The sequence below is a fragment of the Molossus molossus genome, unplaced genomic scaffold (genome assembly GCF_014108415.1).
Source record: "Molossus molossus isolate mMolMol1 unplaced genomic scaffold, mMolMol1.p scaffold_m16_p_20, whole genome shotgun sequence".
NCBI lineage: Eukaryota > Metazoa > Chordata > Mammalia > Chiroptera > Molossidae > Molossus > Molossus molossus.
In genome coordinates this window covers 4,967,691-4,984,058 of record NW_023425356.1, presented here as the reverse complement: position 1 = coordinate 4,984,058, position 16,368 = coordinate 4,967,691, and the positions used below count along the sequence as shown (strand labels likewise).

Sequence of the window (16,368 nt, the reverse complement as noted above, 5' to 3'; positions counted from 1 at the left end):
CTTTTTTTAGAGAGTAAGGGAGAGCGAGAGAGAGAGAGAGAGAGAGAGAGAGCGCGCGCGAGAGAGAGAGCGAGAGAGAGAGAGAGAGAGAGAGAGAGAGAGAGAGACATTGAATGGCTGCCTCTTGCATGCCCCCTACTGGGGATGGAGTCCAAAACCAGGGCTTGTGCCCTGACTGGGAATCGAACCAGCAACCTCTTGATGCCTGGGACAAGGCTCAACCAACTGAGCCACACAGGCCAGGGCTCCAATGGAAAAATTTTTAAGCAAATTACTTGACAACTTAATATAAAGCACTGGCTCCCAATATTTTTAGTAGAATTATTGGTAAGCTTATCATAAGGGAAAATTTCAAAATCCAAAGTCAAAGGGAAGATGCTACGTCGCCTCCATGTACCCATCGCCCAGCTCGTGACCAGTCATTCAGCTACGCTCCACCTCCTCATTCCACCCAGATCTCTCTGACGCAAATTCAAGATATAAGATGATTTGTTTTTGTTTTTAATATAACACATTTGAGGGCCCTCCCCACTTACATTGCAATGGTTGCATTTTTAATAATACTCGATTAAGACAGTTGACATGTACATATGGGTTACTGCCACCCCACTTCCGCCTCTTTGCTGTGACTCTGACATTCCTCCCATCACAGGGATCTGCAGCCCATGGTGGGGATGCTCCTGCATAATAAAAACAGTTGGAAACATCATTAAGAATTGTGCTTATGTATTAGCACCTTTACATATACTCACAAAAAATACTGCTCCTACTGCTTTATTTCTCAGGAACATACCTGTCACAGAAGGTTTACAAACAGATTAGAAAACACAATGTTAGAATTCTTAACAGAACCTTTCTCCTCTGTATCCACCAAACTAGCATTTCTGTGCTATAATATAACAGAGTTAACACAGGCTACTGCTTTGCAAAAGTTGTTACCTCTACCAGCTGTTGAGGGGCCTTCATGACATTGACATGACCTATGAACAGAAGTCCAGACCCTCGTGGACGGGAACCTTTGCCCAGTACCGCTCCCGAGCTCGCACGCTTGCTGGCCGTCTCCCCAGGGCGCTGAGGAACCAACAGGCGAGGGCTGTGTTCACGCTGGGAATGGCAGGCCCACACTGCGGCCGGGGTACACTGTGCACTTCCTGTACAGAAAAGCAGGGCTGTGAGGCCAGAGCTTCTCTCACATGTGAAATTCACTTTTGTAAGAAAGGGGGAAAAATCTCTCTTCTTTGTATGAGAGGGATAATGTCTTTCGTTTCCTTGGTACGGGTCACTGAAAGCTCTTTCCTGATTTCTGCTCAGTGCACGCATGTAGTACTGATTAATGCTAACGGGATTCACATGTTTAAAAAAGAGTACACTTGATCTCATGATTGTAGCTATCATTCCAAAAATTTGTCACTGGATTTATTGGTATGCATTTAATCTGGGTCAATTTAAGCTCCTAACTTTTTTAAATGAACAGAATTATTTCCATTAAATCATATTTGACACTGCTTATTGCTATAAAGAGAAAAAATTATAGTAGTATTACATTTTCACTTTATTAGTGAAACACAGTCATCTCCAATTGAGTATTTTCTAGTTACACAGAATATTCTGTTTTGTAATTATAAATTTCTGGGGGAGAGGGGGGAATGCCATTGTTTGAAGATTCCAATTTTAGTTTATTTTTCTAAATGTATCCATTATGAAACTGAGCGAACAGAATACATAAGATAATGAAATCTTGCTTACAGAGCACAATGTCTTTCTGAAACACAATTCAGACATGAAATAAGACAATCTCCTTTTCAACCAGGGAAATTATTATCTGCTTCACATGTGCCGTATTAATTAGATTATGCCCAAATCCTAGTAGTTTGCATAATTGTATTTAATTTGCCAGAGGGAGTAGATTGTAGCATCGGGCCTCTGCGGAGAGAATGCTGTTTAGTCAGCAAAAGCAAATCACATTCTAAAGAAACTAAAATGCATTTGTGGTTTTAGGATAGTAATACAGAGCCTTCTTTTCAGAGGCCTAATTTGAATAGATCCCCATTCACGCCCACAAATGCACCTGGCTAAATATTTATAATCATGGAAAATGGTTAAACATTGGTGAGAAGCTCATTTATTTTGTCCCTTTCCGGTTTAGTGTCAACTCCGTTTATGCATTTTCTGGTCACTTAGCTAATCTATCATTAAAATACAAAATTTCAGACCCTGAACTTTTGTCCATTACTTCTTTTTTACACTGACCTTCAACAAATAGCCAGCCGGACATTTCTCCAGCAACATGGGTTTATTCAGGAACAGCAAAGAATTGCAATTTGGGACATGATGTTTAATGGCAAATCACATGCAAGTCTAGAGACAAAGGAAAGAGACAGCCCAAGGAGAAATAGAAACCACCAATCAAATACCTCCCCCCTTGCCCTGGCCGGTTTGGCTCAGCGGTTGGAGCGTCGGCCTGCGGTCCTGAGAGACCCGGGTTCGGTTCCCGCTAAGGGCACGTACCTCGGTTGCAGTTTGTCCCTGGCCCTGGTCGGTTGTGCGGGTGGCAGCCACTCGATGTGTTCCTTTCGCATCGATGTTTCTCTCTCTCTCTCTCTCTGTTCCTCTCTCTCCCTCCCACTCTACCTGAACAAAAAATGAAAAAATGTCCTCGGGTGAGGATAAAAAATAAATAAAATACCTCCCCTCTTCATTATGCAGAATCACCCCACCTTACCCCTCGACCAATCAAGTACCTCCCCTCTTTGTTCCTCCACCTCCCCTATAAAACTTTCCTGGCTGGACATAACAGCGCGACTTCCCTGGCCCGAACCCCGGACCAGCGAACCTCACCCGGGAGCGCTCCAATAAAACTTTCTTGCCTGCTTTTGCAGCTCCGTTTCTCTTTTTTCCTCAGCGAGATACCTTACATTTGGTGCCGAAACCCAAGAGGAGCTTGAGCCCGCCTGGGCTGCTCCTCTCCCTCCCTCCCGAGGAAGATGAGGAACCACCGCCCTCCTACCTAGTTCGGCATACAATGTGCTAAGTCCCCCTGCCTCTGGCCTCCCCTCAGTTCTCCGCCTCAGGGCTCCCTATCCATAATCGCATCTGCGCCAGAGCCCTCCTATCCGTTCCAGGGGCATGGGGTTCCATGGAGACGTCCCGGACGCTCCCCACTCTATCTGTCCATCCAGTGACCAGAGATTGAGTTGTGGGATGCCACTTCTCATCTCTTATCATTCCAAGACTGAGGCTGACCATGGGCAATCAGGAATCTCAACCGAACTCAGAGACACCGCTAGGGTGTCTCATACTAAATCTCTCAAAGATAGATCCCTCCCTAAAGAGGAAGAAACTTACCTTCTTCTCCACATGGCCTGGCCACAATATCCAATAGATAATCTGTCTAAATGGCCTCCTGAGGGACTTTCAATTTTAACATACTCACTGACTTACAAAACTTTTGCCAAAGAAATGGGAAATGGCCGGAAGTCCCTTACGTTCAGGCCTTTTGGCACTTGCGCTCCTGTCCTAACCTGTGTGCCTCCTGCTCCAGGGTCCTCCAAGACAAGGACACTCCCTCCAGACCCTCCACTCTTGATCTTTCCTCGTTTGCTGACCCCTACAAGAACTTTCTCACCGCCATCCGGCCTGATCCCACTCCCAATTCTCCTCCGCCATACCCAGGTCTGTCTTCCCCTAACCGCTCTTTGCCTCCAGCTTCTGACCCCGCTCTCCCCTCCCCTGTCAGCGCCCACACCCAATCACATTGTGCCTCACAGAAAGAAGTCAACCTTCTCTCCGTGAAGTGACGGGAACAGAAGGGGTAGTTGGGGTCCATGTTCCCTTCTCTCTTTCTGACCTATCTGCCATTGAAACACGCTTAGTGTCTTACTTGACTAACCCCACTGCCTTTGCCAAAGAATATGGATACCTCACTCAAGCTTATGACCTCACCTGGCATGATCTCTATGTCATGTCTTCTACTCTCACCCCTGACAACGCGACCGTATCCGGACGGCGGCAGGGGCCTATGCTGACCAGGCACACATCACAGACAACCAAATGCCCGTCGGGACTCTGGCGGTCCCGAGGCAGAACCCAATTGGACTTACCAAGCAGGACAGGACAGTAGACATAGACAAGATCAGATGGTCCAATGCCTTTAGCAGGCATGCAGAACGCAGGCCCAAAGGTAGTAAATTATGATACAAAGGGAGATCACTCAAGGACCTGATGAAAATCCGGCATTTTTTCTTAATCGTCTGACCGATGCTATGATTCTCCACACCTGACTAGACCCTACTTCAGTGGCGAGGGCTATAGTCCTAGCTACACATTTTATCTCCCAATCAGCTCCAAACATTAGAAAGAAACTTAAAAAGGCAGAGGAGGGCCCTCAGACCCCAATCCGAGAACTGATAAACATGGCATTTAAAGTCTTTAATGCCCAGGAAGACGAGGCTGAGGCCACACGTCAGGCCCGAATGTAGCAGAAGGTAAACCTCCAAACCCAGGCTCTAGTGGCAGCCCTGAGGCCGGCAGCCCAGCACGGGTAGGGTATGGGGAGCGCCTGACCTAAGGAACAGAAGGTCTCTGGGCCACCAAAGGGAACTCCATCAGGGCCCTGTTTCAAATGTGGCAATGAAAGCCACTGGGCCTGTCAGGGTCCATGCCCACTGCCACCTACGAAACGTGCCAGGCTGCAAATAGCCTGGTCAATGGTGTAGCTATTGCCCCTTCCAGGCGACGGGCTCATCCTCGGCGCCTCCACGCGGGGGACAAGCTGGCCAAGCGGGCCCATCGCTTGAACTCCTCGGCCTCATGGACGACTGATGCGGCCCGGACTCGAGGACCCCATCACCCTCACTGAGCCCAGGGTAACGCTACAGGTAGCGGGTAAGCCCATCTCATTCCTGGTGGACACGGGGCTACCGTCTCTGTTCTGCCGTCTCACTCCGGGCCTCTGGTTCCTTCTCAGGTCTCGGTAATGGGAAGTGATGGGACGCCCTCCTTCCCCCTCGAACTCGGCCTCTCTCACACATGCTGGAAGGCCACCATCCTCACAGTCCTTTCTAGTCATGCCCCTTGCCCGACACCTCCTTTGGGCCGAGACATACTCCACAGCCTTGGAGCCACCATCCCACTGACCTCTCCCCGGTGGGCCTCCTTCCCTCACTCTCTCACCTTCCCCCCAACTCAACCCTGCCCCCTTACTTCCGATTCTGGCCATGCTACCAGGACCTACCCTCTCCTGTCCAGAACTGACAGACTCTCTCAGCAGACCCCGGGAGGGTCTGTCTGACTCACCTTTAGAAAACCCGGACCTTATCCTTTTTGTAGACGGGAGTTCAGCACTGGGGCCCGATGGGTTGCGGCGGGCGGCCTACGCCGTAGTCACTGACTGCTCTAGGGGCCCAGTGCCTTCCAGATGACACCACTTCCCAAAAGGCTGAACTCACAGCCTTACCTGGGCACTCACTCTAGCCCGAGGGAAACAGGTAACCATCTACACTGACTCTAAATGTGCCTTCCTCATCACCGTAGCCACTCTGCACTCTGCAGGGAACGGGGATCCCCACATGTAGGGCCTAACACCCTTTACCGCTTTCTGCAGCCACTCTTTCCTCCCAGGCCTCCAGCGAGCTACTGAAAAAGTACACGCGGCTGCACTATCTGTTCCAAGACCTTTCCTCAAGAGGGTCTCTGCCCCTGATTCCCTACCCACCAAATGAGAGGACATCAGCCAGCCCAAGACTGGCAAGTTGATTTCACCCATATGCCTCCCCACAAAAATCTCCACTACCTCCTAACCTTTGTTGATACCTTTTCAGGGTGGATCGAGGCCTTTCCCACCCCCCCAGGAAACAGCAGACAGCGTCGTCTCTATCCTCATTGACCAGGTCATCCCACGCGTTGGACTGCCTACGGCCATTCAATCAGACATCAGGCCTCCTTTACTGCTCAAGTGCTTCAGCAGGTAGCGAACTCCCTTAACATCGCCTGGAAACTCCACATACCATGTCATCCCCAATCATCTGGTAAAGTCGCAAGGGCCCATGGTATCCTAAAAACCACCTGAGCAAACTTTCTCTTGAGGCCAAACTCCCCTGGCCGGTCCTTCTCCCTCTCGCTCTCACCAGGACTAGAGCTACTCCGTGGGGCCCTACAGGGCTCGGCCCCTTTGAACTGCTTTATGGGAGACCGTTTCTAATTAACCACAATTTCCCCATAAACCTCTGGCCACATACCTCCCTTTTCTATCGCTGCTCTGCCATCTCTTGAGGGAACATGCAGATCGGACCCCCCGGCCTATAGGGGGCCCCAAGGGTGCCCAGCCAGTGGTTCTCCTTCAGCCAGGAGACAGCGTCCTCCTACGAGAACTCCAGCCTCACTCCTTGCAACCTCAGTGGACGGGACCCCATACGGTAACATTAACCACCCCCATGGCGGCCAAACTCCTGGGACAGACGCCCTGGTACCATGTTTCCCGTCTCAAACTGGCCCAGACTCAAGACCACTGGCAATATGAAACCTTGGGCCCCACCAGCCTCCAGATTACCCGGAGCCCGGCTGCCTTGGCCCCTTCTCCTTCTCCTGATCCTTATTCCAGGAATTCCCAGTAAGACTAACCAGATCCAGGCCTACGTCTGGCATTTCTATGTACAAGAAAGCTGGACTGAAGGTGGGACAACCCACACCCACTTCCTAACCACAGCGGGCTGCCAGCCTGGGGGCTGCCAAGCAGCGGTCACCATCACAGCCCAGATGTCAAGAATGAAAAGCGCACCTGATTCCGTAGCTCCGCCATTTGTTTCCTGCACAAACAGACCCGGGATCACTGCTGCGGTGGCCTGGGATGTTGGGGGCTGCCCCTACTGGGCCTGTGCCATAAACTACCTCGGGCCCTCCAAATTTAAACTTATCATCAAAGACCCCCAGGACAGAAATGGGTAAAAGGTGCAGAAGGAAAAGTATACAGATGGCACGCGGACAACTACCCCTCAGGTACCTTAAAAATCTTCTGGACCGATACCCCCATCATCCCAGAACCCATAGAACAACTGGGACAAATGTCCAATACCACCCTACATAATGAAGCCGCCCAGGATAGTCACCTGCAACCCCGAAAAGACCCGTTCTCCTGGCTGGCCCTGATACGTCAAGGGGCAGAAACCTTGGCTCACTCCGGGCTGGGCAATGTTACCGGCTGCTTCATGTGTGCTTTTCTTGGCCGTGCACCCCTCACGGCAGTTCCCCTAACCCAGGGCTTCAACGACTCGACTGCCCAGCCCACCCTTTCCTCCACTAATAGAGGTACCCCTATTCTAGGAATTCCTCACCCAAAACTTCTCTGTTACATAGGCTCTCCCACCTCATCTCATCTCCCTTGCAACTCCGCTGTCGTGGTCACTGCTTTACTTAATGCACCACCTGGTGCAATGAAACCCTAACTAAATCTATAAGCACCTCATCCCCTTTTCCCTGCTTACCGATTACCCTAGTGCCCCAACTTATGATGTATGGCCAAGCGGAATTCCTTTCCTTGCTATCCCGACCGGCCCGCCGAGAGAAAAGAACAGTCTTCCTCCCAGTCCTGGTGGGCTCTCTCTAGCCTCCTCCCTCGTTGCCACAGGTATGGGAGGTGGCACAATAGGACACAGCATAACAACCGCTTCCCAGCTGGAAGAAAAAACTCCACGTAGCTGTAGAGACGTCAGCAACATCCCTAGCCTCTCTCCAGCGCCAGGTCACCTCCCTTGCTCAGGTTACACTCCAAAATCGATGGGCACGAGACCTACTAACAGCGGACAGGGAGGGACTTGTCTCTTCCTCCAAGAACTGCTACTATATCAATGAGACTGGTCTAGTAGAAGAAAATATCAACGTCCTGAAGATGAGCTCCGCAGGAAGCAGACAACGGATAACCCTTTCTCAGGACGGTGGCAATCACCAGCATTTACATGGACTGCACTGCACCCATCCTAGGCCCTCTCGTAATTATCTGCCTGTTACTGATGTTTGCTCCTTTGTTCCTCGGAATTTTATAAAGCCACATCCGCAATCTCCAGTAGCTGTCAACCAGATGTTACTTCACCCCTACGAGCAACTCCCTTCTGAGCCACCGACCACCGACCTTCCCTCCCCATGACACCCCTACCCAGCAGGAAGCAGCCACACACAAAACGGCACCCATGTCTAACACAAAGGTCCGAATGTAAGGTCCGTGGGCTCCGAGGAGTCACATGACTTGGGGGCGGGGAGATGGCACGAGGAGAAATTGAAACCACCAATCAAATACTTCCCCTCTCCACCCCACCTTACCCCTCGACCAATCAAGTACCTCCCCTCTTTGTTCCTCAACCTGTCCCATAACACTTTCCTGGGCAGCCATACAGCACAACTTCCCTGGCCCAACCCCAGACCAGCGGACCTTGCCCAGGGGTGCTCCAATATAACTTTCTTGCACGCTTTTGCGGCTCCCCTTCTCCTTCTTCCTCGCGAGAAACCTTACAGTAAACAAAGAGTCCAGGAGGAAACTGGGTGTTTGAAGTGTAGTGTCTTTTCATTGGCTGAGATGTAACAGCCTTTCATTGGATGAGTTGTTGCTGGACAAGGAGATCTTCCTTCTTCCTGCTGGAGCAGTAGAGAAGAAAAAATCTTCCTATTGGAGATGGAGAGTAGTCTCCTCCCCTTTGGGGTAACTGTCAGTGAGTGGTAGGGTATGAGAGCTCCCCCTACAGGCCCTCCCAACTCCAATTTAAATGAGGTTTCTGCTTTTAATCTTCACACTTATCATACTTCCTTCTTCTGGAATTAATATGTTTTCTCCATATTAATTTTTTTCACTCCTCATCTACACCCCTCAGAAATAGAGTACTCTATTAACAAACTTGATATGTTTAAAAAATAAAGCAATGGAGAACTTTTGAAATTATCTATAATGGAGAAAAGAGGATCACCAAAATTGTGCAAAAAGTAAAAATCTTGCTGTACCGGAATGCCAAGATGTTTTGGTAAAACAACATTCTTCTAGATTTTATTGGATGTTACTTTATTCTCTTACAAAAAGTGTCCAAGAAAACTTTGGGGTCCTTGGTAGCCAGCAAGGTGGGCCTATACTGAGCCCCTTGGTAGTCCACCAGCCACCCCAAAAGTCCTATCAATTATGAACAGCCAGGTCTCCCCTGGAATTCTTGATTATAACATGTTTGGCCCAGTGCTGGGTTAGCTCTTGGCTGCTGCTCCCCTGTCTAAAGCAGTAATCTCTTCAAACACAGTTTATCACTAGATCACTCAAGGTACCTTTGATTCTTGAATTGGAGTTTTAGAGGTGGCAGTTGAGATGGAGGTGGGGTGAGGCAGAAGCTGGGAGGCAGAATTGTTTAATAATTTCCCCAGAGGAATAAAAAAAAAAATACCTTTACTAAGATATAATTTGCATACCATACAGTTCACCCATTTAAAGAATACACTTCAATGATTTTTGGGACATTCATAGATAAGTGCAACCATTCTCTGTGAATCTCAGACCATTTTCATCACCTCAAAGGAAACCCCATACTCTTCAGCTACTATCCCACTATCCCCCCATCCCCACCTTCAGCTCTAAGAAACCATTTCTGATTCTAGAGTATTCCCTCTTCTGAATTTTAGATGAATAGAATCCCACGATATGTCATTTTCTATGACTGGCTTCTTTTCCTCAGCATAACATTTTCAAGGTCCATCCAAGTTGTAGCATGTATTAGCACTTCATTCTTTTTTATCCTCACCCGAGGACATTTTTTTATTTTTTGTTCAGATACAGTGGGAGGGAGAGAGGAAGAGAGAGAGAGAGAGAAACATCAACGCGAAAGGGACACATCGAGTGGTTGCCACCTGCACAACCCAACCAGGGCCAGGGACAAACTACAACTGAGGCACATGCCCCCAGCGGGAACCGAACCCAGGTCTCTCTAGCCCACAGGCCGATGCTCTAACTGCTGAGCCAAACCAGCCAGGGCCACTTCATTCTTTTTGATGGCCAATATTCCATTGTATGGATAGACCATTTTTGTTTATCCATTGGTCCATTGATGGACACTTGGGTCCCCAAAAGATGTAATCATTAGCCATATTTGGTAACTATTGATAGAAGGGGACCAAGTGTTGATCTCAGGGCAGTTCCAAGCTCTCCTCACATACGCTGCAAGGACAAGTGGGGTGAGGGTGGGGGTGGAGAGGTGGGGTGGAGGGCAAGCATGGCGGGAAAGGTGGGGCTTGGGATGCAATTCTGGCTATGTACGTCTTAGTCATATAACCTGGACAGTGTCTTTAATTCTAGCTCATTTTCTCGTTTTTAAATGAGAATACATGAGACAGTTAAAGTGTCTATAACTGCTTGGCACACAGGTATTTTATGCATGACAGCTATTACTCTTATTTTTCTTGTTGAATTAAACCAAAACAACCATTTATATGCAGAGTTATGGAAGTTGGATAGATTATTACCACCTAGAAAATAAATCATTATAAATAAAATAAGATTCTCCAAATTATAAAAAAGGTCAAAGGAAAGATTGGAAAGTACAATTCCTTCACTTTTTAAAACTAAAGTCAACGTAATTAATAAAACTCCACTTTTTCATTTGGAAAAAATGTTCCTTCTATTTAAGATACGAATACTTTCCCTGTTTCACTGCATTTTCAAAGACTACATATTCCATACTCTGTGAATCTTCTATAAGTTCTACCCATATAAGTGCATGTATATTTATGTGTACACACGTGCATGCACACACGGACACACATATAATTATAGTTAACACTTACTGAACTCTTGATATATGCCAGGCAATGCATTTTATGTTCATTTACACACTTGACCCTCCCGGCAACCTCACACGGTCAGCGAAGGAAACAAGCAGAGCACAGTCAAAAGCTCGCCCTGGGGCCACAGCAAGTGAGCAACACAGCCCAGTGGCTTGCATTCATGTTCCCTCAGTGTGTTTGTCTTAAGCCACTAGATTTGTGATTAATTTTTTAATAGCAGCAATAGAAAAACTAACATTTCACATTACTAAACTTTGGGATAAAAATGATTATAATAGACTTTGGAAAACAAAAATGCAATTTAAAACTGCTTATTTTAAATTAAATATGAATCTCTTATTGCTACTATGTTTGACTCTACTTCATTTTAATTAGCTTATGGGACTATGGGGAGCTTTTAACTGTCATGAATTAGGTTCTTCTTGTTTCTTGGAAGACACACACAGAATCAGGCATGTGCTTTTTCTCTGATAGTTAACTAAAGTTAACCAAACAAATAGCAATGGTTTGAAAATTAGGATGTGAATAAAAGGATTAAATCAGGACAGAGATTATTTTTATATTAAATAGCTACAACATGCACAAGCTTGGGCAACGCTACTACATCGATGACCTTGTTTAAAATGGTAACATAACTGAGAACATCCAAGACATATGAGGGCACTGAACAAAGTGAGAAAAATAAAACATTTTAGTACTGATGGGAAATTGAACTTAAAAGACAAGCTTAGGAACTTCAAAGGATTGCAACTCTTCTTCGAATGTTGCCAGTTCCTTTTGATCTTCCTCACTAGTACCTCACACATCTGACAATGAACTCTGAGATCTGCATTTTGCTGATACAGTGTAATAAATGTGATTTTAATTCAAGGGACTATCATGCTAAGATTAGGCTTAGATTACCTTCTGTAAGGGATTGTCTTGAAATAACATGTGTTTCAACAAAATTTGAACAATAATGTTCATTCAGTTCCAATAATACCTGACATCTGATACAATTGCCTTGTTTAATACAGTTGACATTCAATATAGAATAGTCTGTTTTTTAAAATAAATATTCTATCATGAATTAGATCTCTGCGTAAGCTTACTCTGTGGTCATGTTCCCATTGAAATTTGTCTCAGTACATCCCCACAGGACTGCTGATCGGCTTTTCTTTGCTTCTTCTCAGGTGGAAATGAACAGTGCAGGTCCTTGGACGAATCGCCTAATTGGATCCGATCACGTTCCCTGGCTCCAGGCTGCTCTTCGGAGGGCCCAGTGACTGCTTGCCCTCTAACCCTACTCCTCCATCGAAACAGGAAAGAGGTTGATATCATCTATACTAAAACTGATTCAGATAGTTGTATTTTAAGTTCCTTATCTCTAACTGTGGAATGAAAAGTTTTATCGGCAATGTGATTTTTTTTTTAGGCAAAACAGTTAGTGGGAGGAAAATGCTGAATTAGATGCTAAACGTGAAGGCCAAACAATGTTAGTTATGTTAGGGCGGCGTGGGTGCTGGAGGAAGAAGTGTGTGGAGAATAAGGGTCAGGAAGAACACTAGGCCAAGTAGGGGTCCCTCCTCCCTCCACGCCTACTCTTCTCTCGCTGGGTGCCCTCCCACCCCTTGGCTCAAGAGGCTCAGGTGTGGAGCTCTGGGCCCACCCACTGGGCCCTCCTCCCTCTCTGCACTCTCCATGGAACTATCCAGGGTGCAGTGAGGAACAGCACTGGCTTTCCAGGGGGATTCAGTGCCCACTGGTCAGCTATGGGACCTTGAGGACGGTATTGAACTGTGCTCTGCTTGGGCTTATTCACATGTAAATGAGGAAAATCATAATGCATGCAAATCTCATAGGAAAATGACTGGTCCTTAGCAGGTAGTCAATACATATGAACCCTTCTTGGTATTATCCAAAGTCGAGCTAACTTAATCTTTTCCTCTTCTAGATTCCCAAAGTACCTTAATAATTCTACTAGAAATCTCACCAGGATATGACTATTAGCTCTGCTTACACTTACTGTAGCCCGAGTTCCCTAAAAATAGAGCTCGGGGCACAGATGCTGTGAGTGAGCCTCACAGGGAGGCGCACTTGCAGGGTGAGGAGACGGGAAGGAGGGGAGCGTGGGGAGGGTGAGAAGTAACAAAGGCACCGTGTTGGCCTCGGCTACGTTGTAAGCCGTGCAGAGACTGAGACCACTGCTGTGAGGTTCACTTGCTCAGCCACACTGGGAAGCTGCCTGCGAATGATGGGAGGGAGTGAGGAGAGAGAACTGATGTCTGGCTCCATCTGGTCTCCTGGTTTCCACGGGTTCACACAGACCCCACAGGAAGTTCATTCTCCTGTACTTCTGGATGTCATATCTGACTGACCAGGAAGCCAAATTTCATGCCCGGAAGTGTGAGAAGTGCCCACAGACTCTGGGCACATGGCTGGCTACCTGGCTATTTGGACAAGCATTGTGGTTTAACCTAGCTATGAACAACTGGAAAGGAGCGAAGGGAAGGCCCAAGCGTCCAGGCGTGCCGTCTGTACAGCTTCGCCAGGAGGCTGCAGTTTAACAGGGTGGGGACTGGACAGGGGAGAACAGATGCATGCCCAGTAAGGTCTGGGTGACGGAGGGAAGGTGCCTGCCTGAGAACAGTCATTGGCCAGAGTAGGCGTGGTCCCTGCAAGCACGGGAAGATTTGGGATATTTAATCTCCTAAACAACGGAGTTCACTCTCTTGCTGCAGGGGGCGGGCTCTCTTGACTCCCCTGCATTTGCCCACTTGGCTCACAGCCATGTGGACCCCACACCATGGACTGATGGACTGCAGCCAGCCCAGTGCAGTGCCAGACCCAGCTCCACCATGGAACGGAAACTCTGGACACTGGCTTTGCGTCTAGCTCTACTGAATCCCCAGCTGCACTTCTTCCAGGACTGGAGTAAGGGAAATGGGACTTTGGAAACCATGGGCTGTAACTCCATGAAAATAAGGCTTTTACCACATCTCATCCTCTCATGAGGGCCTCCGGAAATGCTTATTCCAGCAGTACACCAAGAATCCTGCTCCCATTAGCAGCAGAGAAAAACCATCCACATATTTCTCTGGTAACCTTCTAAACTCTAATGCTACATGCTCTGTCTTAGATGAGCTTGACCTCAAGGTGAACTGATGTCATAGACAGCTAGGACAATGAAGGAGGATTGTGTAAAACAGAAAACCACTTAACAGCTAACAAAGGAGCATGTTGGGCTGGAGTTCGAGCCTAGGCAGAGCCAAGTGATCTAATGGGCCAGGGATATGGCTACAACAGAGACAGTGAACCAGCAAGTGCAGAGCATCCTGGCTGCACTAGAGTGAGTGGCATGGAGTGTCCCAGCCGGAAGTAGAGAGGGAGGCAAGATCCAGCTCCCAGGAGTGGAGCACAGTGTGTTAAAGGTCCAGCCAACTGGACGGGGGTTCAAAATAGGGTTTCAGTTCCAGGCAGGAAACTGAAATTTAAAAAGGGATAGCAATGCCTTGGCAGATTTGGCTCAGCAGTTAGAGCATCAGCCCTTGGACCAAAGGTCTAGGTTCAAGTCCTGGTCAGGGGATGTACCTGGGTTGCAGGTTAGATCCCCAGCCCCTGTGGATGTTGTGTGGGAGGCAACCGATCAATGTGTCTCTCTCACATCAATGTTTCTCTCTGTCTCTCTCTCTCTCCCTTCTTCCCTCCCTTCCACTCTATCTAAAAATCAATGAAAAAATATCCTTGGGTGAGGATCAACAAACAAACAGGGACACCAAGGCCAAAGCCCTCACAGCTGCACTGGGATGGGACGCGGCAGGGATGTTACAAATAGATGAAACTCTCAGTAGCATTTATATTAACAATAAGAATAATTAGCCAATACTTATTATCTATACTATTTCTCTAAATTATGTTACCTAATTTTTCCAACAACACTCTTAGAAACTATTATTTCCATTAGACAGATGAGGAATCAAGAGTCAGAGGAGTTAAATACCTTGCCCTTGGTCATGCCATTGAAGGATGAAGGGACTGGGATCTAGCCAGAGGCACGTGTCTGGTCCAGAGCACACACCTCCTGCTGCCACTGAGAGTGTTAAAGGGAGGAAGGCTGCCGACGGTCCTGGCAGAGGCGCAGTCCGCAGTAAGTACTCAGTGCGAGTTACCAGGTGTTGTTATTGGTGGCAGTCGTGTCACAGACACAGCACGGTCAACTGCAGTGGCAGCAGTGGCAGCGACACAGAACTTGGGGTCAGCTAATAAGACCTTTTGACTGTGCAGTTCACAGGAGGGGCCGATGGGACAGGAACTGTGCTAGGGCATAGGGCTGAGTGGCCAGTGTGACAGATAATGGGAACCTTGCCCTTTCAGCAAACAGACTTGAAAGGTAACACAGGAGTGGAAAGCATGGACTTTAGAGTCACAGAGGCCTACGTTCTGTTACTTATTAGCATGGGACCTTGAGGAAGTTACTCAACAGATGTGAGCTTCTAACAGCTCACCTCTGCACCTAGCGGTGACCGGCACAGGGCAGGTCAGTACACGCGAAGGGACTACTTGCTTCGTGTCTACACCTTGCCACTCCCCCAAACCAACTGAAACAGAAACGGGGCTTGTCCCCAGCCCTCAGCTGTGAGTGTAGCTGCTTTCTCAACCAATGTAATTTGTCACCTAACACTTCAACAGCCCCAAGCTGTGCTCAGAAACTGCGGCACAGCCACAGAGAGAGGTGTGACCTGCTGGGCTACAGCAGGCACCGTGTCATTCACTCCTTTATCTGAGGCTATTTTGATATGACAACAAGGAGGAAAATTTGAAGAGGGCACCTACTGCCCCGAAAAGCAGGTCACTTTTAAAGACAATAGCTTTCATTTTAACTACAGTGCAATTATTCTTGAAAATACATATTTATTAAAAGGAGGTCATCTCTCTCATTGGTAACCTTTCACTGCAAATTTGAATTCTGTTTCCTGGGGCTCAGAGAAAATAGTGTGTGAGGCAGACAGAGAGAGAGCATACTGCCCCTCTTGCCGACCCCCCCAGAACTGAGACGATACCCAGAAAACCTGGCTCGCGCTCGCCAAAGGTTTGCAGACAGTCTGACCTTTGTTTTCACTTCCATGACCTTGAATGGCTTCAGTGCAGTCAGACCGGCTCTGCACAGATACTGGCCCTGGGCAAACCACACAGAAGCAGCTGGGGGCTGTGTCTACACTGGCCCTGAACCATCCCACATATTCCTGAGAGAACTCCCACAGGCTTTGTTCAGCTCTTAGGTGATTTTCTCTTACTCCACTTTTGGATTGCTTCAGAATTACTCCAAAAATGCATGTCTTTTTAAACTTTTTTTCCCGAAGTGCACACTGTTTTGCAGGTCACCATCAGGGTCCTGTTCCAGCTGGGAAGCACGCTCCACTGCCAAGCTCTGGAGGGTACAGGGAGCGGGATGGGAGGAACCTCTGCTGTGGGAACAGCCCCCGTGGAGGGGTGGACCCCTCACTTCTACAGATGGGCTCTGTTTCTCTTCACCCAGGAGTTCTGACAGTCCCTTTGATATCTCTCACTGTCTTTTAGAACCAACCCCTC

At 47.9% G+C, this 16,368-nt stretch overlaps 1 long non-coding RNA gene across 1 annotated transcript in view; it reads right to left on the bottom strand.

Moving 5' to 3' along the window:
• Positions 1-539: 539 nt before the first annotated feature.
• LOC118637598 overlaps positions 540-16,368 on the bottom strand; it is a 32,913-nt gene continuing 17,084 nt past the window's right edge. The window contains exons 3-5 of the long non-coding RNA XR_004960953.1: positions 2,251-2,358; positions 940-1,151; positions 540-680 (exon numbers count right to left, since the gene is read on the bottom strand). This is a non-coding gene — a long non-coding RNA (uncharacterized LOC118637598). The remainder of the gene's footprint in view (positions 681-939; positions 1,152-2,250; positions 2,359-16,368) is intronic.